Here is a 27356-nt window from a genome sequence, read left to right as displayed (position 1 = left end):
ACCAGGTGGAGGCAGTGTAGAGTATGATGATTAGGGTCAGAGGCTTTATCTTCAGCAGTTCAAATCTTGGCTTTTCCCTTGAGTATATATGATATTTCAGCTTGCTTATCTGCAAAGCAGAATAGGTAACGTTTACTGTCTCTGACAGTATTTACTCAAAGGGTCACAGTAAAGAGGAAGGTGATAATCCATGCAAAATGTTGAAGCACAGAGAGTACCATATACTGTACTAAGTGCTCAGTGAATGTTTTTGCTATTTTTGAAGTAGCTTCTAAGTAGCATTCAGGAGTATAAAGATGTAAGCTTCTTCATCTGAACTTAGTTTAGCTTTCAAGATTACATTTTTACAACAGGAAATGAGACTTAATCTTTACAAGTTAAGGCTGTACAAACACTTTTTGAAATTAAGACTATTTTGTGTGCCAGATTTAGTTTTCAATTTCTCTTTTCTTCTCCTTCTCATCAAGATCCATCCTAAGTTACAAAGGGCTTTTGGGTTGTTTAGACTGCTGAAAGTGTCAAGTGGTCTGTGTTGTTTTTCATTTATCATCTGCTTCTGTTGTGTGGATATATTGTTTATTTGCTCCACGTGGAAATTTTATGGAGATGGATTTGTGGTTGCTTGGTCGACTTCTTCTGCTGACTTGACTTCACGTTGACTCTTGATCCTGAATTGCCCATTCTAGTTCTTATTGCCACTTTTAGATCATTCTCCCTTTGTCCCCTCTAAAATATCCTAGTCAGCAGACTATATGATCTTCTATGTTTCAGTGTTCCTATCAATTGATCCTTGAGTCATTTATTTCATGTTTCTTGATGATTTTACCTCCTTCTACTGTCCATTGCTGTTCATGTTTTAATGGAAAGCAGTGTTAATACATGTGTGCATAATCCTTCCTGTATCTTCTTAGTTCCTTGGACTTCCCTTCTCTAGTAGTCTTGCCTTGTCTTCTTGCCTCATGCACTTAATCCCCTGGTCATGCTCTAGCCTTTGTGTTACCAATAACTGCAGCACATAATTTCAATTTCAGCTGTGTTGATCTCTGACTTCCATATATGATCTTTTAATTTAATTAATTTTATCCTCACATTTTTCTGTATCCTTCATTAAGCCTTCAATGCCTCTAAGATCCATTAGTCTTACCATCTTACTTACTGTCCCTCAGTTTCTTTATTGTCTTACCTTTCTCACCTAATTCTAACCCTTTAGTTGGTCCTTTTACTTACTGCCTTGCATGCACTCTTACTCTTGTGCTTCTTTTGCCTCTTCATCTTTTCTTGGAGAACAACCTTCTTTAAATCCGACTCCTCTGTTTCGGTACTTGTGCAGCTAATGGGGGCTTGAGAAAGACAGGTTGACTATTCTCACTTTAAATTTGTAATTCTACATCTTAAATGGGCCTTGATGCTTCTTTGCTGTCATTCTTCTTTCACAAGTTGTTCACTCTTCCACTCTGCATGATATTTCACCATTTCTCTTCTCTCAAACTTCAATCTTTGCTCCTCACCCTTGTTCACCTCTGGGGAGGGCTTGATGGCCCATACTTCCTGCTTTATTGAGAAAGCTGAAGGATCAGCAGAGAACATCCACAGATTTTCAGCATACATTTATCACCTCCAGTGTCTGCCTTCCATCTTCTCTTATACCAAACAGAGCAGTGGCACTAAAGTCCAGCAGGTATACTACAGTTACAGCTTTATAATACCGTGGACATCTCTGCTCCTGCACCAGGCGGATCCATCACAGCTGTCACTTGGGGCCTTGGTGTTGTGAGGACTCTGCAGGGGATATATCTGCCAGTTAGCGTTGACAACTGTCACCACAGAAGTATCTTCATTTCTAACTCCAGTCCTTCCACTTGCTCACTAGATTCCATTTCCTCTCACCTTCCCAGGATGTAATTCCAGGGATCCTTCCTTTTGTTTCCATCAACAGTTTTTCATCTCTCTACTGTATTATTTTTGTCAACATATTAACATGAATTATTTATCCACTATGTTTTGGACAAATGGAGTATGACCACCAACCCCATTAGCTTGCTTCCTTTGCAGCAAAACTTGCTCTCCTCTCATTCTCTCTTACACCAAACCTAGTCTGGCTTTGTGTCACTACTCCTTCAAAGTTGCTCTTGTCAAGGTAACTAAAGACTTTTACAGGGCAAATGCAAGTTCTCATCTCACTTGATCTATTAACAGCATTCAACATAGGAGATAGAAAACACACGTCTTGAGAATCTTTATTTGACTTACAGAACAACACACTCTTGATTTTTCTCCTAATTGGGTTTTTCTGTCTTATTTACTGGTTGCTTCTCTTTTCTTGACCTCTTAATCTTGGTGAAGCCCTGGACTTAAGTCTTATTCCTGATCTGTTTTCTGTCCACACTCACTCATAGTCTTGCCATGAAGTTGTGTAACTTTAAGTAATATGAATATGCTAATTATTTGTCTTCAAATCTCTTTCATTTATATGTTCGATTACTTAATTCACACTTCCACTTGGAGAACAAATATGCAGCTCGAATATGATGGTATCAAAATGGAGTGCTTGAACCTCCAGCCCAAGAAAAAGCAAATACCAAACCAAGCAAGGAAACAATCTGTTTTTATCCAGAGCCCTTTCATCTCAGATGGTGGCAATTCTATTCTCCCATTGCTCAGACCCCAAACTTTAGGGCCATTCTTGAGTCCTCTGATTCTTATATCCACATTCAATCTATCCTAAGTCTTCTTGCTTTTTTTTTTTTTTAAGACATATCCTGTACCCAATCACTTCTCACCACCTCCAGTGTTACCACTCTCTCCTCTGCTAGCAGCATAGCTGACCTTGGTTAGTCTGTAGTCTCTTAGGTGGCTTCTTTCTAGACCCTCCCCAAAGTATATCTCTATCAAACAGCCAGAGTGTCTAATTTAAAATCGAAGGTGGATCTTGTCATTCTTCTGCTCTAACACTCCTGTGGCTCTCTTTACCTGAAGAGTAAAAACCAGTTCCTTATCATGGCCAGCAAGAAGCCCCCTCATAAATGATTTATCATTTTCTTCCTATTGTTGGCTCTTACTGCTTTCCTCCTCTATTCTGCTCCAGCCACACTGAACCCACCAGTCACACTCCTACCTCTTGGCCTTTGAATCTGGCACTTCCATGGGGAATTTTTGCTCCCAAATATTCACTCAACTTCTCCCACATCTCCTTTAAGTCTGTACCTTTTCAGTATGGGATACTCTGGTAATTCTCCATTGTTCCTTTTTGTTTTCTTCGTAGAATCTTAATATAACCTCTAATGATTATTTGTTATTAAACTATTATTATCATCATAATCATTATTATTTCTACTATTCTATGTAGGGTAGGACATTTTTATTATTTATATATTTATTTTGGTGCTGATATAAAACCTAGGGCCTCTCCTATATCTGACAAGTGATTTACCTCTGAGCTACATCCCCAGTACTGTATTTTTTTTTTTTTTTGTCTACCTTCCTAGATTCTCTGGCTAGGCCCTGTGAATTAAATTAAATTAACTTAAATTAGCTTAAGAGAGAAAAACAGAGTTTAATTAGAGTTTATTAACATCCACAGCACATGCATGGGACAGGAAACAACTGAAAGGTAAATATATGTTGGAAACTAATGGACGATAAGGGTTATTATAGGAAGGTTTGTTTGATGACCTATGTTGGTCAAACTTTCTACCTTCTTCAGGACCTTAAAACTTCCCACAGTGAAAGAATGTATGGCAGTCCTCATTTCTAAGAAATTACTGCTTTAGTATAAAAAGGAAGCTCTAAGAAGGTTTCTTTCTGCATCTGTTGATTCTCATTTGCCTCCATCTCAAAAATCGCACTATGTCACAGTGGCATATTTTGGGGTGGCATATTCTGATCCCATATAATAGTGTATAATAGTGTATTAATTATGATTTATTCAACTGTCAGTCAAACTCATGAATATTCTTTCACAGTTGCTCTCTCATTTAGCATCTAAATCAGTGCTGATTGGTTACATTGATTATATATTATATTTACATTATAAATATTTTAACTTTAGTGCTTCATAATGTTGCAAGTATTCCCCAAACTGCCAATGCAATCATTACATTATTTAAAAATTTCACATGTAGTGATTTCATATTGGTAATGAACTAGTGAGACAGAATTTTAGCTTGAGTCAACATTAAGAAAGTAAAGTGAAAAATGGAGGGTATTATACTGATAAGCTAGGCAAAAAATGTACATTTGTCTGAATTAAGCAATTGAAACAGCCTACTGCCTTGGGTTGAGCAATGAGCTATTATTCATTGTCCTATTTTCTTCTTCCTTTTCTTACTACAGGTTTAACCTCAGTGATCAAATAAGATAAATGAAGAAAATTGAATATTATACACTTTAATTATAAAATACAGTGACACAATATAATAAAATGTACAATAAGATGGTAAAATATAAAATAAAAATATATAATGTGCAATGAAATATAAAATACAGCACAAAATAAAATGACCAGAAAGTTTTCTTTGATGGTTGATCTGAGTGTTTCACAGTAGAAAATAGCTATCTATTCAGGGAGGCATTTGGAAAGGGTTTCTAGGGGGGAAAATCATGAGAGAGGATTTGAGCAAGGGAAATGGCAGTAAGGAAATAGGGGATGGTGCCTGGGGGACAGAAATTTGGAATAAAAAAGCTTTGGAGTGAATATTAAATTTAACAATTCTTTTAGCTGGTTCCTATGCCCTGTTTTCAAAGTTATCTTCAGGATTTCAAACAGAACATCATAAATAAGGAAGCCAAGAGACAGTGTTATCTTGATAATATATGTAATTCTTTGGGGGAAAGTTGAAATCAGTGCACTGTAATAATGAAAATGAAAATAATAATTTCTATGATTACTTAATGGGCCATTCTAGCAGTGTGATACATGTTTTCCACACCTTTTCTTATTTAATCTTTGTAACAACCCAAAGAAATTGAACTATCATCATCATCTTCATTTTCCTAAATCAGAAACATGGCAGGCAAAGCCCAGATATTAACCCAGGCTTTCTGACTCCAGAGCTCTCAACCATGGAACTCGTATTTTTCAAAGAGCCCCAGTATCATCTGTTACCTTTGCTAAATATGCAAACTCCTGTGCCATACTCTAGAGGCACTGAATTAGAATTTCCAAGAATGGAGTCCAATAGTCTGCATTTAAACAAACTTGGTTCTTAGGTCCAATATATCTTGAAACCTTTTGCACTAATACTGCTTTTCTAAAACTGCATATATTCATAAGATATGCAAAAACTCCTGACCAAAGTCTCATTTTCTGTTTCTACAATTTAACTATTAATTATCTTCCATGGGTTTAAGCTGTGCCTGTCTGTTGGCTAAGGCACTTTTTTCACCATGGGTTTTAAGACCCATGTGGATATAGGAATTGAATTGTGTGACTTTGATAGAGCTGTATGTAACTTGGGGGTAACAGGAAGCATTTTCATCCTGCCTTTCTTGTCCTAGTAGAGATTTCTTACATACAAGAGTAAGTGGCCCAGTCTACTTTAAAAGGAAACAGGAAAAAATGTGTTGTCTACAACAACCTACCAAGTCCTTCCCTTTCATTTCCCACTTGCTGAGCTTCCTGATACTTCATTCAAGAGAGTGGAAATTATTATGGGGTGGGGACAGTTTTGGAGGGTAGGGAGTTCAATCAAATAAAAGGAAGGAAGAGATGTCCTACCAAGAGCTCTAATCAATGGAATGCAATGACTTGAGTGACAGAAAGTCCCCTCATCAGTGGACATAAATAAGCAGACACCTAAAAGGTGAAAATTATGAAAAAACAATATTATGTACTCCTTTCAAAGTGCAGTCTAGACTTGGATCCATATGGGGTTGTTTAATGCTTTCATATAAAAGTACTGTTTTTCTGCTTCACAAATGCTTTCCTTTTGAAGAAGTTTCCATGTCTAGTGACTTATGATCTTGCCGTGATGGCAGTGTTCCCAGGTTCTCCCGACAGTACCCCCTCTTGATCTTGAACACTCCCCTTTATTTCCCTCTGCTATCCTTAGATATTCAAATGGAAGGATGGGGACTGGAAGATCCACATGACTTACTCTCCTTGCCTTGTGCAAGTTCTTACTACTCCCAGTTGGGCATTCAGGTTAATTAGACATGAATGACAATGATGTGAGTGAACTTATCATAGTTAATGCAGCTATTAAGAACACATTTCCATGCAGCATCTGTACATAATTTGGATAAGGAAGCATAAAAGCCTGAAATATATCCTTCCTTATTTTTCAAGCAAAAATAGAAAGCACATGAGATTTACTTGGAATTTTCACTAATTTTGCCAATAGGGAATAAGATATTTATGCTAAACTCACACTCCAGATTTATTCTGTTACATGGCTCAGGTAACATCACTCAGATTTTTTTCCTCAATAAAAGTGAGAGAAAAGCAAAAACCAGAGGTAGGTAAGCTACTAAACTATGAAATCAAAGACTAGAAAGGAGAAAGCATAGAATTTCAATCAAAAGGTAAAACATGGAGCTGAATATGATGGTGCATGCTTGTAAATCCAGCAACTTGAGGCTGACGCAGGAGGATCACAATGTCAAAGCCAGCCCCAGCAACTGAGAAAAGCCCTAAGCAACTTAGCAAGACTCTGTTTTAAAATAAAAAAAAAAATAAAAAGGTCTGGGATGTGATTAAGTGGTTGAGACCTTTTGGGTTCAATCCCTGGTACAACATTTTTTTTTTTAAGTTAAGAAAATGAAAACTGGAGAGTCTTCAAATAAATTTAACAACTTCAAAGATGACTTAACATTCATGCCTTACTTTGAACTAGTCAGATTGCCAGAGTAAAGCATTTTAATACTCTAACAATAACTACCACTTACTAAACCTGTGCTATGTCAAATACTGTGTCAAGTCTGAACCACATGCCATCAGATTTGATTCTCATAGTCAACCTTTGATGAATGTCATGCATTCTCTTTCCTATTATGTGGAAGTAGAGATGAGGAAACATAGATTAAGAGGGGTTAATTAACTTGCTGATAGTCAAACAGTTGGCACTTTTAGAGTTGGGGTACTGACACCAATCTAGTCAACATCAAGGCCTATGTTTTAACTATTATTATAAATGCTCTGTCTTTATTATGTTTGATTTTGGATAACATATTTCAAGAGGGATGTAGATGAACTGGAACTTATTCAGGATACGGTGACCTCAATGACAAAAGGTTTCATGTTATTTCATAGAAAGATGAGTGTAAGGTCTTGGGGATTGACTAGAGCAATTAAGGGGATGTGAACATTGCCATGTAGTCTTATCTTTTATTGATGGGGACTTTGACATGATTTACATGGTGTAAATCATTAATTTTATGTGTCAACTTGACTGGGCTAAGAGATGCTCAGATAACTGATAAGGCATCATATCTTGGTATATCTGTGAGGGTATTTTCAGATGTTAGCATTTGAATTAGTAGACTAAATTAAGATCTACCATCACCAATATAGATCCAATCTATCTAAGGCCCCGATGGAATGAAAAGGTTGAGATGAATGAATTTATTCTCTTCTTGAAGTGGGACATCCACCTCTTCCTGTCCTTGGACATTAAAGCTGCAGGTTCTTGGGTCTTTGCACTTTGGGATTTACACCAGTGTACCCTCTCTTCTCCATCTGCTGCTAGTTCTCAGGTCTTTGGCCTTGGACTGAGAACTGCACCATTGGGCCTCCTAGTTCTTAGACTTTTATACTGAGATTGAATTACATCATTGGCTATCCTGGTTCTCTAGTTTGCAGATGGCATATCATGGGAGCCCTTGGCTTCCATAATTGAAAGGACCCGGAAGCACAACAAATCTCTCCTTTTATGTCTATGCTATCAGTTAGTTTTCTCTAGAGAAACTCTACCAATGTACATAGCTTAAAACCAGGATAGGATGTGCTGGGAAAAAGACTTCCAATAGATTAGGTGATTTCTATAATAGGTGGGACAACCACTTTGTGGAGATCTTATAGAGAGAGATGAATGGATGTTTAAATTACATGGGTATATGGTTCATTGTAAACCTCAAAACTATATTAATGTAGGGAATGTAATTGTACAATAAATTGCAAATCACATCTAGCCTATGACACATAGTTTTCTTTTACTACACATATAAAAGAAGGTTTCTCCCCCCGCCCCCAATAGCCTATTCTTCTAACTAGAAGACAAGCTATTTATAGGATGAAAATCTTGTCTAGTTTTTCTTCAATTCTAGATCCTTTTCCTGGTACCCAACAATACTGAAATGAATGTTGAATGAATGAATATGAGTGATATCTGATAATTTTAGAATAAAATTTTGAGGATATAATGTCAGGTTCTATAATCTATCAATGAGAATATTATTTTGAAAATATCTTTTGAAGGGAATTTTCCCATGTTTAATATTTTCTGCTTATTGACAAACAAAGAGAATCTTTGAAATGACACTAATAATTTTTCTGGGGTTTAGAATATTCAAATAACCACGCTTTTCACAGAATGCTTTTCTAATCTCATGGACCCTTCATGCAATTGCCAAAACATATTGGACCTCTGAGCAAGCCACAGGGAACAGTGTGATAACTAGGAAACCCACATTCTGGACCTCCTCTTTACTTCTCATATGAGGCAAGATTTCGGACTTAGATGGAAATTCATTACTAGATCCTGGTATAAAGTTGGTCCTTGGAAAAATTGTGAAGTAAGTAAAGTTTACCTTCCTTTATAAATCTACACATATTCATATGTATATACAGACATAAAATATAAAAAAATATAGATACTGGTGAACTCAGGGGCACTCTATCACTAAATTATATCCTAAGATCTTTTTAGTTTTTAAAAAAATTTTGAGATAGGGTCTCACTAAGTTGCTGAGGCTGGCCTTGAACTTGTAATTCTCCTACTTCAGCTTCCCAGTTCACTGGGATTACAGGTATGCACCATTGCATCCAACTAAATGAATTTTTAAAACTGTTTTCTTATATTCTCTGAAATTCTATCCATAGATCTTTGTCTTTATGGCCTCAGGGTCAGGTGTGGGGAGATAAAGTAGTGATGAGGGTTGGTTTCCTGGTATGCCCAGATCTCATTATTCTTTGTGCCTATAGTAAAGACAGCTCGGATTCTTCCATGACATTATTCTAATCACTTAAAATAGATGTGGGGATCAAATCTCCTCCTGGCTTCTTCTTATAAAGTAGAGAGGGATATGACCCAGACCCAGATGGAGGCCAAAATACCTACTACTGAGGCCCTCAAAGTACCATCTTAATCAGCTTGGAGTGAATGTCTTCTCCAAAATCTGTCTTGGTTTTCTTGTGCATTAACAAAAGCTGTTGAATTAGAATTACCCCAGGGGTTATTGTGCATAATAATCAACACATTTCCATAAAATATTTTGAAAAATTAGAGACTTCCTGTAATAAATGTCAAATGATTCTGCAGTGTTCCCTGTAGGGAAGAACGTGGCGTATGGTAAACTATGTTCAGTTTTCTTTCTTAATACCTTCCCTGACAGACTTATTTTTTTTTCTGCTTCATTCTTTTTTTTCCTATATATTTATTTTTTAGTTATAGGTGAACACAATATCTTTATTTTATATTTATGTGGTGCTGAGGATCTAACCCAGTGCCTCACGCATGCTGGGTGAGTGTTCTATCTCTGAGCCACAACCCCAGCCCCTTTCTGGTTCATTCTTAACTTGGCTTTCATTTCAGAGAAATAAAGCGTATACCCTCAAATCTGGGAGAGAAGATTGTTCATAGTAACCTCCTTGGCATGTAGTACAGAGTTTTGAAAAATTTCAAATTGATGTCTTTAGATAGACATGTATCACCTATTTATCACATTGATTGACCTTCTTATTGTGCCTCACTAGACCCTCTCTCATTTTTATATTCAGCGTATTCTAGAAGCTTTTGGCTCTGGTGACCCAGACCTAGGGGTTGGTCTCCTTTCTGAGATAGGATGAGGTTTTACCAGCTCTTACACTAGTTAACTAAGGTCAGAATTGAAACCTCAGATTTATAATTAGGACCACTTTAATGTTCCTTGCTTTTTCTTTGATTTACCTCTCTTTTGTCACAATTGTTCAAAAACTCTTCGTGAAGGGGTTAAATTTTAAAGAGATGCATGAAAGGAAAGAATCAGAGGCTTTTGTTTCTGCACATGGTTGCCAGCATGATGGTGGCACTAGTAAGAATACTGATGTCAGTGAGGAAGGGAAGTCAGCGCAGTGTGAGGAGTTTGATTGTTTTTATTTCTTACTCTCTTGCTTTTCCATTGTCAAACTCTGTAGAGGTTCTGTGTTATGTCTTTAAAAGGACTTTTCAGGCAGGGCATGGTAGCTCATGCCTGTGGCCCTGGTGACTGGAAAGTTCAGGCAGGAGGATTGCAAGTTCAAGGCCAGCCTTGACAAGTTAGAAAGACTGTATCAAAATAAAAATTAAAAGGGCTTGGAATGCAGCTCAGTGGTAAAGCAGCCCTGGGTTCAATCCCAGTAGCAAAAACAAACAAACAACAAACAAAAGCAAAAGGACTTGTCAGTAAACATTGAGGAGGTTATATTCTAGAATAAAGCTGCCGCTCAATGGAAATATAACTGAGCATATACATGTATACATAATGCATATGTATTTTCTAGCAATCACATTAAAAATGCAAAAAAATGAAATTAATTTTTAAAATGTGATTTATTTAAACATGCACAAAATATTATCATCTCAGTATGTGGCACTATTCACAGTTCAAGTGGTCGGTAGTCACATGTGGCAAGTGACACCCATATTGCAGAGCATAGTTCTAGGACGAAAACTGCATATATCATGCTGTGCATAAACTTCAACATAAATAACATGTTGTAGAGAATGAAAACTTTGCATCTGTACTCTGAATCTTGTTAGATGGATGACTTTAAGGAAGTTAGTTTTCTGAACCTTGGATTTCACAAGTGTATAAGGGGAAATTAATTAATGCCCTATAGAGTTGTTTTGAGTTTTAAATGAGATAAAGAATGTGAAATAAGGGCTTAGCACACAGATACTTGATCATTTGTAACTACTGGTATTATTAGATTTCCACTGAAGAGAAAAAGACTTATGTTCCTCCTCAATAAGGATGGAATGCGAACTATTGGCAAAGGCACAGTGTCAACTTTTGTTTTGTCTGGTGGTTCTTTGAGGTTTTCTACCTCATTTTCTGTGTCCTGGGTCATTTGTATTTTGAGTGCTCACTTATTTCATTTGAGCCTTGCTGTTTCTGGCTGCTGTTCTTGGTGTTTCACCTTCTCAAGTCCTTGCCAATCCTGGTGTCACCCCCAGTTCTATTTGTGACTCTCTGTCTAGACCTGGTGCTTGCTTTCTGTTTCTATTGACCCTGGTTTTGTTCTTGCTCTGCCTCAGATGACAAATTAGGACAAATAACCCTGCTCACTGAATTTATGAGAAGTGTGGGCTTTCTAAAACTTTGGGGATAGCTAAGTACCTGTCTCAGTCTGACAATGAATTCCTTATGGGCTTTTATTTGGCAATCAAGGAAAAGCTAATTTAAAATATTGTGCATGCAAAATGTCATGATTTAACTCAGCCATGCAAAGAGTTAAACACAACCTAGATTGGTAGACCATGGAACATGCTTGACTTGAGAATAATGAATGCAAGAAAAACAGTAGAGTTTTTGATTGGAATTTTCAGAGAACTGGGCCAATCTTAATTCCTATGTGCTTGAAAAGTTGCCCAGAGTCTGAATCTGAATGGGTGAAGGGAAGGTGGGAATACAGAGTAAAGAATCAGGGGACGATCTTCCTACTGCTGAGAAATTATAAGACTGCTAATTATGGTAAATTGCTTTTTTTTTTGTAAAATGCAAAATCTAAACCCAAAAAAGCTCTGCAATCCAATCATAAATAATTGGCCCAGAAAGTATAAGGTAAAGTGAATATGGCTATTTTCTTCTGAAAATTGTGAGGATAAAATACCAATAAACACAACCTTTGTGAACATCTGTACATGATGTAACTCTTCAGCCACTTCAGGGAACAAGTAGTCAAATTACTTGTCTTATTTTTGCAAATCCTAAAGACAAAGAAACAGTCAAACATCTGATCTTTGAAACAAATGCCTCCTAAAATAGAATTGCCCAAATCATTGGCAGTATTAGGGCTTTGAAGAAACACAGATGGTTCAGAGTTGCACAGGGTGAGTTTATCAGCAGTAATGGCAAAGGGGATGCTAATTAATTACTGTAGGACCGGCTGCTTTTTCGCTCTGCTGCATGGAATTTTGACCTTTACCTAGTTTCAAGACCCAAAGCAATTCCTGCCTCCTTCACACCTTTTCCCATGTGTATCCTTTCTTGTTTTAGTAAATTGCAATCTACAGCAAGAGATTGGTAAGAATTATGCCATAACCTGGGGGCTAGCTCCTCTCTAGTTGTCTTTTTTTTTTTTTAAAGAGAGAGAGAGAGAGAGAGAGAGAGAGAGGAGAGAGAGAGAGAGAGGAGAGAGAGAGAGAGAGAATTTTTAATATTTTTTTTTAGTTCTTGGCGGACACAACATCTTTGTTGGTATGTGGTGCTGAGGATCGAACCCGGGCCGCACGCATGCCAGGCGAGCGCGCTACTGCTTGAGCCACATCCCCAGCCCCTCTCTAGTTGTCTTGATGAGTGCATGTATTTGGTTTGACCTGACTGCAGCTATCTTGAATTGTTATTGCCATGATTATTCCAGAGTAACCCTCACTGGTTCTCCTGCAAAGTTTCCCAATAAACTATAAATTGACAAAACTATCTGAGAATAACGTGGAGCTTTACAACCAGACTCTGGCTGCAGGGTAGGCCTGACTCTTTGATGGAAGTTTAAGATAAACCAGGTACATTCCATCTAGGATGAAGTAACTTTTGTCCTAACCCATAAATAAGACCCTCTTTCTGACCTAAATTATGGGGATCCAACTGGTCTTGCTGTTGCCCAGGACCATGCTTCCATTTGTAAGGAAGTTCTCCAATTCATTGCAAGTCTGTGGAACTCTAGATCTGTCTGCTTCTACCTTTGGTCTTATGCATCTTTGTTCTGGTCCTCATATATTGGTTGGTCTGCATTCAAAATACTATTGTGTGATTTCTCATAGTTATAATATAGTAGGAGCTCCTTGAAGACAGGGGCTAGTGTTTAAACCACTTCAACCCTAGGTTTGCCTAAGGGAGGGAGGGAGGGAGGGGGAGAGAGAGAGAGAGAGAGAGAGAGAGAGAGGGAGAAACAGTGGATATGGGGACCTCTAGTCCCCAGAAAAACACCCCCCCCCCCACACACACAAGTACACACACACACACACACAAACACACATATACTCACACATACACTCACACTCTCACACACATGCACATACACACACAGATCTCTGGTGACTCTCTTCTAGGAACTTGTTTTGCATTATAATGAAATTTACTTCAATAGTTGAATTCTTGAGGTCAGGGATATGTCTTCATGTATTTTGTCCTCTTACACAATCTCCTTCTATAATTATTTGTTGAATAATTACACATTTGAAAGACAGTAAATATATTACTCATCCCTTTTAGTACCCTGGAAAATTACTCCTTAAGAAGATTTCTTTCAGTGAATATTCCAAATTTTGGCCACTCTCTTAGACCCTACTCAAATTTTATACTTTGATTTTTCATGGGTTCTAATGCCTTTTCACTTATGAGAAAGCTAGGCGTTTTTAGATGTGCCCATTCTCAATCCCCCATTCTATAAACAATAAGTACTTTTTAATCTCTTTTTATTTTTTTAGTGCATCTGCACTGCTAATTAATTCCTTCCCACATGCCTGTCTCTACTCTGGGCTGTCTCATCCTTACACTATCCTGGGACTTCTTAGCACTTTGTGTCTTTGGTAGTTTTCTTTTCTTTTGCTTTCTTTTATTTATTTTTTTTGAATTTAAATTTATTTGCAACATTTATGTAAAATGTAAAAATTGTATATATTTATGAGGTACCATGTGATATTTTGATTCATGTGTACATTTGTGTAACAGCTAAATCAGGCTAAATACATCTGTCTCCTCAAATATTTATCATTTCTTAATGGACTTTCCATCTTTTAAAAATATTGTCATTTACACAGGAATTTGTCTTCTACAGCTCTATTAACACCATTTTTTTTTGAGGAGGGGGGCTAATGTCATCATGCTTTTCAGTCTCATCTCTCTCCCATATGCTGGTGACGAACCCAGAACTCTCCCCATAGGCCCACATCTTTCTGGCCACTGTTACTGGAGGAGAGTCCATGCCTTATGCCTTCTTGCATTCCAGGCACTATTTTGGATGCTTTGAAATTGGATATCTTTCCTCATAACTTTGGTAACTTACCTCCATTTTACAAATAGGAAAATAGAACCTTGAAAATGTTGTGACTTCAAGGTCAGAATGCTTGTTATAGTTTACGAATTTGTGACTGACTACTCATTTTGTGCAGGGCCCTGGGTGCCTTTCTTTCCAGATTTCCTGATATGTGAACATCCTTCACTGTGTCCATGGGATTACAAACTGTCATCTCTCGTAACTCTCTGACAGTGAAATGCAGGCTCCTTCACGCAAAACTTCCTTCCTGAAATTGCACTATCGAATCATTCCAGGATTAAAAATTATACTTCAGGCCAGAGAATAAACTGACATTGGGGAAAAGTTAGTATCAGTTTGGTTTAGGTTTGTTAAAAATACAACATTCTGATCATACAGTGCAATATAGAAAGGGGAAAGACCATGAGCTATTATCTAGTTCATTCTGTCATTCCTTAATGTGAGCATTACTATGTATATGCTGCTCCATAAAGAGATCTGCCTAAATTTATACTGAATAAGTTCATGTTCTTTAATGATACTGCAGTAAACTTTTCCTTATCCAAGGTTCTTCTTTCCATGATTTTAGTTACTTGTGGTCAACCACAGTCTGAAAAATATTAAATGGAAAATTCCAGAAATAATTTCTTAAGTTTTAAATTGCATACCCTTCTGACTAGCGTGATGAAGTGTGATGTCATTGTACTCTATCCTGTCCAAAATCTGAATCATGCCTTTGTCCTTCACATCTTCACTATATACACTGCCCTCCAATTAGTAATTTAGTTGACTGTCATTTTAGTGCAGAACTTCTGTGCAAGTAATTCTTATTTTACTTAATAACAGCTGCAAAGCACAAAAGCAGTAATACTGGCAATTTTGGATATAACAAAGAGAAGCTGTAAAGTGCTTCCTTTAAGAGAAAAGGTGAAAATTCTCCACTTAGTGAAAGAAAGAAATTGTATGCTGGTGTTGCTAAGATCTACATTAAAATAAGACATTTTGAAAGAGACCACATTCATGTAAATTTTATTACAGTATATTGTTGCAATTTTCTATTTCATCACTCATTTTTTAAACCTTTCTGTGCTTAATTTATAAATTAAACGCATCATAGGTAAACATGTATAGGGAAAACCATAGTGTATATAGAGTTCCTTACTACTTATGCTTTTAGGCATCCAGGGGGAGATGCTGAGATGTATCCTTTGTGGGTAATGGGAGGGCTGCTGTGTATTCAGTGGATTGGAATTTGGTGCAAATTTTGAATGCCTGAGCCAATAGTTCTTGGCAGACCTAAAGTTCTGAAACACTTGAGCAGCACACTTCTCTGGCTTTGACACCTTCCAAATCCATGTTCCACATATTTTCTGGAACCTACACATAATCCACATCCTTGCAATAGGGTTTATGATGCCATATTTTTAATTTGCTAAGATCAATATTCTTCAACTTAATGGAATATACATGATTCTTCTGTATTTTTTAAGTGAAGATTCAATATTAAGTGAAATTCAATATTTAAGAATTGTTATGCTTTTTCTTGACAGGCCTGATGAGCATCAAAGACCAATATTATGTCTTTGCAGTCACCCTGAATTAGATAGTATATACTCTGTTAAAGTTGTAAATGATGAGTGTACTTAAGTTTTTTTCTGTGTATCCAGATAAATCGAAAAAGCTTGAAAAAGACAAAGTTTGGACACTTGTGTTTGAGAGAGTGTTTGTACATTGTCGAAGGCATTTTGTTCAGTGACTTAATAAAATGAGTTTGTACCTTTTAGCAATTTTTAAAAAGATATTTCCCCTTGCATATGAGGAAGTAAGTCTGGTTTGCTTTCATTACTGTGGAGGAAAAGAGCTTTTCTCCAGACTAGAATCTTATGTCATACTAATTTGATGACAGCATTTTTCCTGAAGACCCCTATGGTCTTTAACATATGTAAAAATTAACTATCTGATGATACTGAAATTATCTTTTTATGGTAATTCTATATATTTATTTAGCCTTTTGCAGTTGACATATTCATATAAATACCAGCCTTCATCTTCAAACTTAATAAAACAGTATCAAGAACATTTTAACTTTTGAGATTAAACTAATGATTTATTTTCTTTAATTTCGTTAATTATTATATAGCTATTTATATCTCTTGAAATTAGAATCTTGGTGTTAAAGTGATGGCAAGGTTGGGTTATTGAACTATAGTTTCCAAAGAACTGACAATGTGTTGCTTTTTGTGGTACTTCTCATGTCATTTCAAGTAATTATCACATTTATATAGAGGGCCTGGCCATAGCTTACATTTTTGGACAGTGATCTGATATCTTAAACCATGAGAAGATAAGAAACTGTCTTTTTAAGATAATCATAAAACAGTTCTATTAAACTCTGGGAATCTCAGGCACTGCTGAATTGGGTACAGTCATTCTATGTGAAACCAAATAATACCGTTTGGCTGTATTCCTAGACTTAACCAATTACTGTTATAAAATGGAGATTGAAAAAATTTAAAAAACCTTTTGAATCTCCAGTGGGTACTGAATGGACACTGTCCTCCACTTTTCAGCATCCATATTTTAATGACAACCAGCTGAAAACATTACATTAAAATATCTCTGTTTATAATTAAAATAATAGTATAACTTTTAACTTTCATTGAAGCACAGAGTGAAGTTAATGAAACATTCCTTTATTCCATAAAACCTCTAGACACACTGAAGAATTTCAAATACAACTGTTTTTTAGTATCATTAAAGCCTTTGCAAACACATATGGTCTGATTCTTGCCAGTGGAATTAGGTGAGTCTAAATATTTATTCTTTGACTCACACTATAAACTGGTAGGGGGACTCCTCCCATAGTCCATGAATTAGAATAAGCTGGTTGAGAATTATAAAAATGGGTTATTTGTTGAGATTTTTCTATGGTGCTAAGCATATTGTCTACTTTATCTTGGTCAAAAGAGAAGTTAGTATTGTTATTCCCATTTCATGTAGTAGAAAACTGAGGCTTTAAGCTACTTAAAATCAAGAACCGAATCTTCCTTTATTTTTGTAGCCCTGGAACCTAGTACAGTCACTGGCAGAGTAGGTTCTCAATGAATATTTGATAAAGGAAACAATAATGTGCTCAAGTACAAACTAATAAAGTTAGAGCCAAATTCTTAACCTATATCTAAAAGTCTATAGTCCCATCTTTTCACTCTGCCTCTTAAATACATGAGTTTTAGGATTGTCCCACCAAGAGAAAACCTACAGTGTTTTTGATCCAAACATGGGAATTTCTATATTGAAGATTGTTTATCTTTAAACTGGTGTGGGGCTGCAGGAATATTCTGCATCTTTTTAAAAATATTTTTTATTTTTTTTTTAGGTGTAGATAGACATAACACAATGACTGTATTTTTATGTGGTGCTGAGGATGGAACCCAGGTCCCACCCATGCTAGGCGAGCGCTCTGCCACTGAGCCACAATTCCAGCCCAATATTCTGCATCTTAGAAAGAACACCGTCACTAACTGTTAGAATGTATTAATGCTGATTGAATTTGTATTTTATCTATTAAATTAATGATACATTTGATACAGAAAGATGCTTTGAGGGTTTCACTTCTGACTTCTATCATGTATCAGTGTTTAGTGTCCTCAAAAATAACATTGAAGATACAGAAATTTTTGGTAATTTCAGGCAGCAGATTTTGAAAAAAAAATAGCAGGACTTGCCAAAAACAGACCTTTCCCCTCCTCAAATTACTTAGACTATTATTATTCCACTAAATGAAAGACAGATAATTTAATGAGTGCAAATTTCAACCAACTTTGTAAAGAAGTTTTTGTTCTATAATTTTCTCAGAAGTTAAAATAAAAGTGAACTTTTTGACCTCATGATTACATTTGCATTTTTGACTCCCATGTAGTAGTTAACATATAGTAGAACTGTAAAAATTTTAAATGACTTTTTTTTTAAATCAAAGAGTAACACATACATCAAACAGTTTCCCCAACATTATTAAACTTGGCATGGAAATAAAAGAATTCAAGGTCTTGTTTTGTGGTGGTTATTGGGTATTAGGAGAAAGGATTTAAAAATTTATTTCTTTAATAAACAATAATTGAGTGCTTATTAGGAGCCAACCACTGTTCTAGATCTAGATCACTCGGTACCTTGGTGAACAAGACCAAAAAGTTTTCTTACATAAAACTTGGAAGTAATGGCCAAAAAATATACAAATACCCGAATTATTGTTGATAGCAATGTTCATTTAGGCAGAAATGGATTTGGTGCTAACCTATACATGATAGTCAAAACTGCCTGGTTGAAGAGATCAAGTTTGAACAGAAATATGGAGAATGAGCATAGTGAGCAGTGTAGCAACTTGAGGATCTGAGTTTGGCATTTTTACAAAGGAGGTGATTGAGAGGAGGAAGAATAGTGATCAAATGGAAGAGGCAGAATGGGAACAGATCACCAATAGTTTACTGGGCCATGGTAAGTAGTTGGGATTTTACTCTAAGTAATACTTTGATTGTGCAGTGGAGAATTTTGGGTGGAAAGGAGAAAATTATGGTTCTTAATTTTGTTGTGTGTTGTTGGGAGAGAGAATTACACGGTGGAAGAGTGGAAGCAGAAGAATCAAATAGGAGGCCATTATATTAATGAAGGCCAAACTTGTAGAGAACAGGACGAAAAAAGTGGATGGATTTAATGTACATATAAGGTACTGAGCATAGAATGGGCTGAATAATTGGAAAGATGGGTGAGGGTAAGAATCACAAATGGTATGAAGTTTTGGCTTGGCTGGATGATGGTGCAATCAGAAGAATGAGAGAGGAATAGAGAGGTACAGAAAATGATTCAAATGCATCATTTTACTTAGGACATGAAGCTTGGGATACCCAATGTTCATTTGCAGTGATGCTAAATTCTTAGTTGAATATGCAAGCCTGGCTCAGCTAAGATGTCAAGGTTAAAGAAAAATTTTGTGCATGAACAGTGACAGGATCCCATGATAGCTATGGGAGTAGATGAATTCACCTGGGAAGATTGTAGACAGAGGACAAGGCTCCAGCAGAGGCTGGGGCCACAGGGTGACCATTCACAGATCAGCCAGGAAAGAATATCATCAAAGCCAAGAGTGAAAGGCCAGAAAGGACAGCAGGAGAACCAACAGTTTGAGAGTTCAGTGTCTCTTTCAGAAGAGAGGGAAGTGTCTCAAAAGAAAGGTATACTTGGGGCTGGGATTGTGGCTCAGTGGTAGAGCGCTCGCCTAGCACTGGCGGGACCCAGGTTTGATCCTCAGCACCACATAAAAATAAAGGCATTGTGTTGTGTCCATCTACACCAAGAAATAAATATTAAAAAATAAAGGTGTGCTTAACTTTAAGTGTTTATGTTAAGAAAGGCCAAGAAAATGAGGACAGTAAAGTCATCTACACATAGGAGGCAGTTTGTTTGTGATTTCTTAACTTGAGCATTGATGGGATGCCATGTCTAGTATTGAGTTGGATGGCAATAGAGAAAGTGGTCATAATGTTGGCATTTTATTTTAAAGATATCAACAATTCATCATCCTTTAAATGAAAATCTGTTATTGAGCTAATATGTATTTCCTTGGCTCCTGGTTTTGCTAAAATTCTTAGATTGTTCCACTTTGTAGATGGCCTAGATTAAATATATTACCAATAGTTTGGATACCAATAGTACCATATTGGAATGATGTAGGTTCTTTAATATAAATCTCCATAGGTAAACCAATAGATTGTAATAAAATAATTCAATTGGTAAGGCTTCAGAGATGGGAGCCCATAAACTGCCACAGCTAAGGGCTATATGGGTCATCAAACTATTTTTGAAAAAAAATTTTACTGTCGTTCAATAAGTACAATTTGATGCTGATGCAATCAAATAGTCAAAGAAATAGAGACCCTTCTCAGAAACAGTATCATAGAAGATCAGAAATAGTATACATACTTGTATTATTATCACTATTAAATTACATACAATAAAAATTATTTCCCAAATGCTGTGTGAGACAGTTAGTTGTCACAAAACTATGTAGATCCAGTGTTTAATCACTACAGCGCCTTCAATCCAACTTTAAATCCCACTGTATTTCTTGTGATCTTATATGAGAAAAATAATTGATTTTTGCAGGCTAACTACTCATGCTTTCTTCACTTGGCCTACTGAGATAATCAAGGTTTTTAGGTTGTAATTTCATTGTCTATGTGCCTTTTCTGTTGTAGGAGGTTCATGTATTTCTTTTATCACTGAAAATGATAATAAGATTTAGAAAAAAACTTCAATAACCAAGTTGTAGAATAGAATAAAAAACTATTTTAAAAAAGTGAATTTGATGAGTTAAAACATGGAAAACAAATCAAGTTTAACAACATTAGTATAATTCTACTTAAGAAATAGACAAATCACAATTGAGAACAGATTAGCAGTCAAATGAACATATGTAGTAATATATTTTGTAAAAATTATGGAAAAGTGGCCAGAATATTCTTAAAAGAGATTCTGACATGTTTATAATAAGGTAGACCAGAAACTGGGAATCATATCCACAACTCAGAACTGAATGAATGAAAAAACTTAACATGGTCATGATGGCTTGATGGTGGAAATAAAGGAAAAATACTGACTGCTTACTTGAAAATCATTGCTTGTTATGAAATTGAAGGACACCAATGGAATTCATGAATTTAAAAAATCATTAAAAAACCCCACTGATCATTAGTAACAACCAAGAAAATGCAAATTAAGCCCCCAATGGATGCTACTTTTCTATTCACTGGAATGCTCAGAAAATAAAGCCCTTTTTGTATCTAGTGTTGATAATATATGGAGCACTACTGCTGCTAAGGATCAAAACTTGAATAACCACTTTGGGAAACAAAGATATGGTAACATCTTGTAAAGTTAAACACATGAGTTCTCTGACATGTAAATCAAGAGACATATTAGAGTGTTTCCAACTATATTGTTCAGAATTGAAAAAAAAAGCCCCAATGTCCACTGACATAAAATATGCAAGTATACTTTGTTATATTCACACAAAAATTATATAACTGTGAAAATAAATGAACTACAAGTTAATGCAGCAACACAAATTTATCTTTTTTTTCTTCTTTTCAGTACTGGAGTTGTAACCCATAGGTGCTCTACCACTGAATTACATCCCCAGGCCTTTGTATCTTTTATTTTGAGATAAGGTGTTAGTAAGTTGCTGAGGTTGAACTTGAACTTGTGATTCTCCTGCCTCAGCCTTGGGAGTAGCCGGGATGACAGTCCTGTGCCACTCTGCCTGGCAGAAAGGCATTTTTGAAATACAATATTGAGTGTGAAAAGTGAGTTTCTCAAGAAATTACACATTGTTGGATACCACATTTATATAACTCAAACTAAGAAAATTGAAACAATATAAACAGCATAACAAATAATAAGATGACTTTATAATAACCAAGTAATTTATTCAAGGGAAAATTGCTGAGTACTTTTGGATTAGAAGGAGCAGAAGGAGGACTGAAAATTTACATAAAATAGAGAACTTCAAGAGCCATGGTGCTGGTACTTTTGTTAAATTGGTGATAGGTCTGATAGAGGTAGTTTATTTCATTGTTATTCTTCCTAACTAGGCTGACTACACTATGAACACATAAATGTATATCCATATATATATAGATAGGTACTAATTTTCTATACTAATATATATATGTAAACTATTAGTTGATTATTAAATATTTCATAATGTTTTTATATTCACGCAATATATATTAGTTTAGAAAAGTAGTATCTCCTAAAGTCAGTTACTATTGGAATCATCTTGAATGACAGGATAGATAAGCTACTACCTGAGTTACCATATTATCAGATAACTCCATACATTCTCCATTTTCGGTCTCTATCACTATTGGCTTGTTGGCAGGCAAAAGAAAGGGAACATCACAGATAATACAGTTATCTTTCTCTTTAAAAGCTTAACTGAGATCCCGAGTTCTTTTAGAAATCAGAATATATATATATTTAACATTCAGTTGACAATGTGACATGTCATTCCAGGCCTGCTGAGCCTTCTCCCTTTCTTCCTTCATTCAGTTTAGAAGTGCTGGCATGATAAGAATAAAGGAAGTCAAATAAATCATCTGCTAAAGGCTCACATGTAAGGTATAGGCAAATAGTGCAGGAGTACTGATTAAAACAAGCAGATTGAAACCCTGATCACCTAAACCTCTCTAAGCGCAGAGATTGGCAAGGGAAGAGCTTCAAGCCTTTGAAGTGGCCCTGTATTATCAGGAAAGATGATGTGAATGTGAATCCAAGCACTTGTCAAGTGCTGTGTGTTTAACTGAAGAGATAATTGTATGCAAGTCTATGGAATCCCTGGGCAGATGAAAAATGTGGAGTTTGGTAGATTATTAAATATTTCATGATGATTTTTACATTCATGCAAGTATAATATAATTAGATCTTGGCTTAGTTTGTGCTTTTGACTGCCATTGCTATTTTTTTTTTCATTCCAGAATTTTATTAACTCTCAACCTCAGAGTCATTACTTTCAGGGTGAACTTCATATTTTGCTTTGCCTAAGCTTAAGGCTTTAAAAATCTAAAAAAAAAAAAAAAAAGAAATAAATGAAAAGAAAAATAAAGAATCAGGTCCTCATTGTTTCATCCATGAATACAGATTTTGATATTTGTGTTCCTTTCCTTCTCTCTCTGTGTGTTCTCCCCTCCTTCTTTACCCTCCCTCCCTTCTCTGTCTACCTCTTCTCTTTCTATCTCACTTTCCTTTGTCATCTTCTCTCTAGTTGCTGGATAGATACTATAATAGTATTTTTTTGGGAAGGAGTAGCTCCTACACAGAACCAAATACTTGAGGAATTTGCATCATCAGCTCTCTGATGCTTTAGGTCAGAACACTAGATTGACAGGTTGATTCCACTCCTTATTAGCTTGCCTGGGTAAGCAGTCCTTCATTCTTTTGTTTGTTCATTTATCCAATAAACGCATGCATTGAGTTCCTACTCTGTGCCAGTGCTGTGGTGAACTCCTGTGATACACAGATGAGAATAACATTGTCCTGTCTTTCAAAACATTCACTCTCTGAAGAGATTGCCCCAGTTTGTGGTTTAGAGGTAGAAGCTGCCCCACATCTAGGATGAGATTAAAGTGATTTAAAAGTGAGCATGAGAGTCATTCTTGGGGACATTGACCTCTGCAAACTCTTCCCTCCAACTCTATTGTATTTGTGTTTGCTTTGGGACCTTTAAATAAAATGACAGGGCCATAAGGGTTTTGAGCACTGGGTTAATTCGGAGGACATCTGCTTCTTTTTTTGAGTACACGAATGGATATACCAATTAAGGGAGATTTTATCCTTTGTGGAGGATAGAAGAAAGTAGAACCACTGGATTTTTAAATGGAATCAAGATATTTGTCACTGAGTTGTGGTTTTAAAGAGGGTGGCAAATTGCTGAAAACCTTGGTTATGTGTTATTTTTTTTTTAATCTGAGTATGTATGATTCTCTCTCTACCACCTAACTGAATTTCATAGTTTCCTCTCAACATGGTCTTTGTGGATATCCATCTATTCATCCATTTGTTCATTCATCCTTCCAATTTAATTTGGGTACCAGACTCTGTAAGCCATATATGGCCCTCAACCTTTCATGGAGCTAAAATTTTACTCCGTCTGTGCTCCTCCTGTTCACATAGGAAAACTAAGATTAAAACTATCCAAAGATAGTGACAGTGGAAATTTTAAAATGTACTAACCATGCTGAGAAAGAGGCCTGTTTAATATGGATGGTGTTATCAATAGAAAACCAAACCTTCATTTAATAATGATTTTTTTTTCTATATCTGTATTTTATCTGTTCTAAAACTAGCATCAGTTTTACTTCAAATGCAAGATATGGCTAGAAAGTAAATTCCTTTAAATAGTCAAAAGAATACAAAGTTATTTTATCTGTGAGCTTTGAGTTAAAATAATAGGAACCCATGTAGACAATGCTTATTGTAATAAACCAGGGAATTTTGTTTACTAGGCTATCATTTTTGTTAATAAAACCATAAAGTGTTCTAGGCCAGATACTTATGTTCATTTATAGATATTATGAGGTCTTCAGGTAACTGACAGATGACTGTATGATAGTTGCAGAAATGTTTTAAGGATATATATCTATTTTTTAAAATGTCTTTACTATTTATCTCTGTGTTCCCCAAAATGTAACACTATTTCTTTGTTGCTGAGATGCATTTATTGCTATATCATTGAATGCCTGACTTTTATTTTGGAATAAATCCAATGCAAATATCCACATTAATGCAACATATGCAAAGGTCAGGAGGTCCAAGGGGTGGTTCCCACAGCAACAGACCTTTGTTACTCCAGAGCTTGGCAGTGTTTGCTTTCAGTTGATGTTAGCAAAACTTTTCTGTTTAATGATGTATGCCATGGCGCAGTTGTTATGGAAATGTTAATGAGGAATTTGTGATTTCCATTTAGGAAAATCTCAATTTTGGTGCTGTCACAGTTTGAAGGCTGTTTTATACTTCCCATATTTATGAAAAACAAAAGTAACCATTGGAATGTTAAAGAAGACATGCACTCTTTTTCTTCCTAAAGAATTACCTAACAATCACTCATTTAATCATCAAAGTGTCTTCAAACAACTAATTGTGAATATTGGTTTATGTGAATATATAATAAATAGATGGAACTTTTTTTACAAATTAAAAATGTAGGGAAATATTTAATTATAAGTGGGATATTTTTGTGTATATGTGTCTATGGAGTCATATATATGATTGGAAACCAAATGAAGCCATATCCATCTTCTTTATGATAAAAGAGACTAATTTTTTCCACTATCGTTGAAAGTCAGCCTGTCCACGGACTGGATTCCATTTCCTCTCAGCCACTTTGGTTCTGGCATTTTCTCTCTCACTCCTAAATTGCCCCCTTCTCCCTCTCCACGAGATCATTCTGATCAACATACATACATCCTTGTCTTCCACATAGCTATCAACCTACTCTTACTCTTCCTTTCACAGTGAAGCTTATTGGAAGAGGTTTCTGTATCCGTTATGGTCCCTTCTTTCTCTCTTTATCCCACTACAAGGGGATTTTTATGCCTCCTACTTCACCATGGCTGTCGTTTTCAAGGTCACTAAACCTTATTTCCCAGTTGCCAAAAGTAATGGCCACTTGTTGGAGTGCATCATATTCAACTGCTCAGCAGTTGGATCAGTTCAACATTTCCTTTTCAGGGTACCATTTTTCTTTTAGTGCCTGTGAACTGCACTCGCCAGACACTCTCCTCTTTAGTTTCCTTTGCTGGCTCTTTTCCTGTGCTCTGCCTCTAAAGTTGGGAGTATGCAGGTCTTGGGTCTTTCTGACCTGTGATCTCACTCCCAGTTAGGTTTGAGCAAATATAGGATTCCTAATTAGATTTGGAATTCAGATTTTTTAATTTTATTATTTTTTTAGCATAGGTATGCGCCATGTTACATATACACAGGCACACACTTATTAATCCCATGAAATGTTTTATACATAATGATATAATTTATTTTTACTGTGTCAGAAATTCACATTTAACTGGGTGTCTTATATTTCATCTGGCACACTCTACCCTTGGTGACCTCATTGAAATAGATAGTGTTAAATATTCTTTATAATGATCTAGAATTTACCTTTCTTTTTTTTCTTTTTTTTTATTGGTTGTTCACAACTTTACAAAGCTCTTGATATATCATACTTCATACATTAGATTGAAGTGGGTTATGAACCCCCAATTTTACCCCAAATGCAGATTGCAGAATCATGTCGGTTACACATCCACAATTTTACATAATGCCCTATTAGTAATTGTTGTGCCTCCAACTTTCTAAGTAACATTTTGGTTGACTGTTCTTCTCAAACTTGATATGTCTAAAGGAGAATTACCCATTTCCACCCAATTTCCATTTTACTAACCATATCAATGTTCATCTGGTTCTGTAACTCCAAAATCTGGACTATCTTCTTGACTACTCTCATCTTTAATACCCTCTTTACAGGTCTTTGAATGAGTCTGAGATATAACATTGAAGACATATTATAAGTGCCTACTTTACTTCGCCAGTGTCTGTGTAGGTCAAACATAATTTGCTCAGACTGTGGCCCCCACTTCCTCACTGTTGCCCCAGCTTCTTATACATCCCCCATCTGATTCTTGATCCATGCAACAGCACTTTTTAATGAGATCTTTAAAAAATATAAATCAAATCATGGTTGCTTTGTTTCAAATGTACCTCCACTTCCATTTGGCAGTAGCTTCCCATTGCACTTTGAATAAATCCAAATTCTTTTTTTAAAATGAATGAATTAATTTTAATTAGGTATATATGACAGCAGAATGCATTTTGATTCATTGTACACAATTGCAGCACAACTTTTCATTTCTCTGGTTGTATATAATATAGCATTGCACCATATGTGCATTCATACATGTATCTAGGGTAATGATGTCCATCTCATTCCACCATCTTTTCTGCCCCCATGCTCCCTCCCCATTCCTCCCTCCCCTTTGTCAAAGCTAAGAAGCCTCTGTGGTTGAATCCTTGCCAGTACCACTTTGTGACTCATGCTTACTCTTTCAGCCACACTGCCTTCTCTCCATTTCACTATTTCTCCTCTTTCCCAGAATAAACTTTCCTCTCCTTTTAATTTTTTTCCCACAGTTGTTTTCTTTGGCTAAAATTCCTTACCTATGTCTATCACATTACTGTGTTCTATTTTTTTCATGGTAATGATCAATACTGGAAATTATCGTATTGGCTTCTTTAGATATTCATCTGTTTTTCTTTTTCCCTCCTAGAACACATATTTCATGAAGGAAGGTACTTATTCCTTCTATTAATTACTTGACTCACAGCTCCCAGAATAGAGCATAGAAGGTACATAAGACATATTGGGTGAAATTTCATATAT

General features: G+C 35.9%; 1 protein-coding gene across 4 annotated transcripts in view; it reads left to right on the top strand.

The window, feature by feature from the left end:
- The window catches only part of TAFA2 (TAFA chemokine like family member 2), a 368454-nt gene that overhangs the window by 162888 nt on the left and 178210 nt on the right, over positions 1-27356 (top strand). The gene's annotated exons all lie outside the window — the stretch shown is intronic.

Source organism: Spermophilus citellus (genome assembly GCF_964194105.1).
Source record: "Spermophilus citellus genome assembly, chromosome: 10".
Taxonomy (NCBI): domain Eukaryota; kingdom Metazoa; phylum Chordata; class Mammalia; order Rodentia; family Sciuridae; genus Spermophilus; species Spermophilus citellus.
This window is presented reverse-complemented; position numbering and strand designations above follow the sequence as displayed.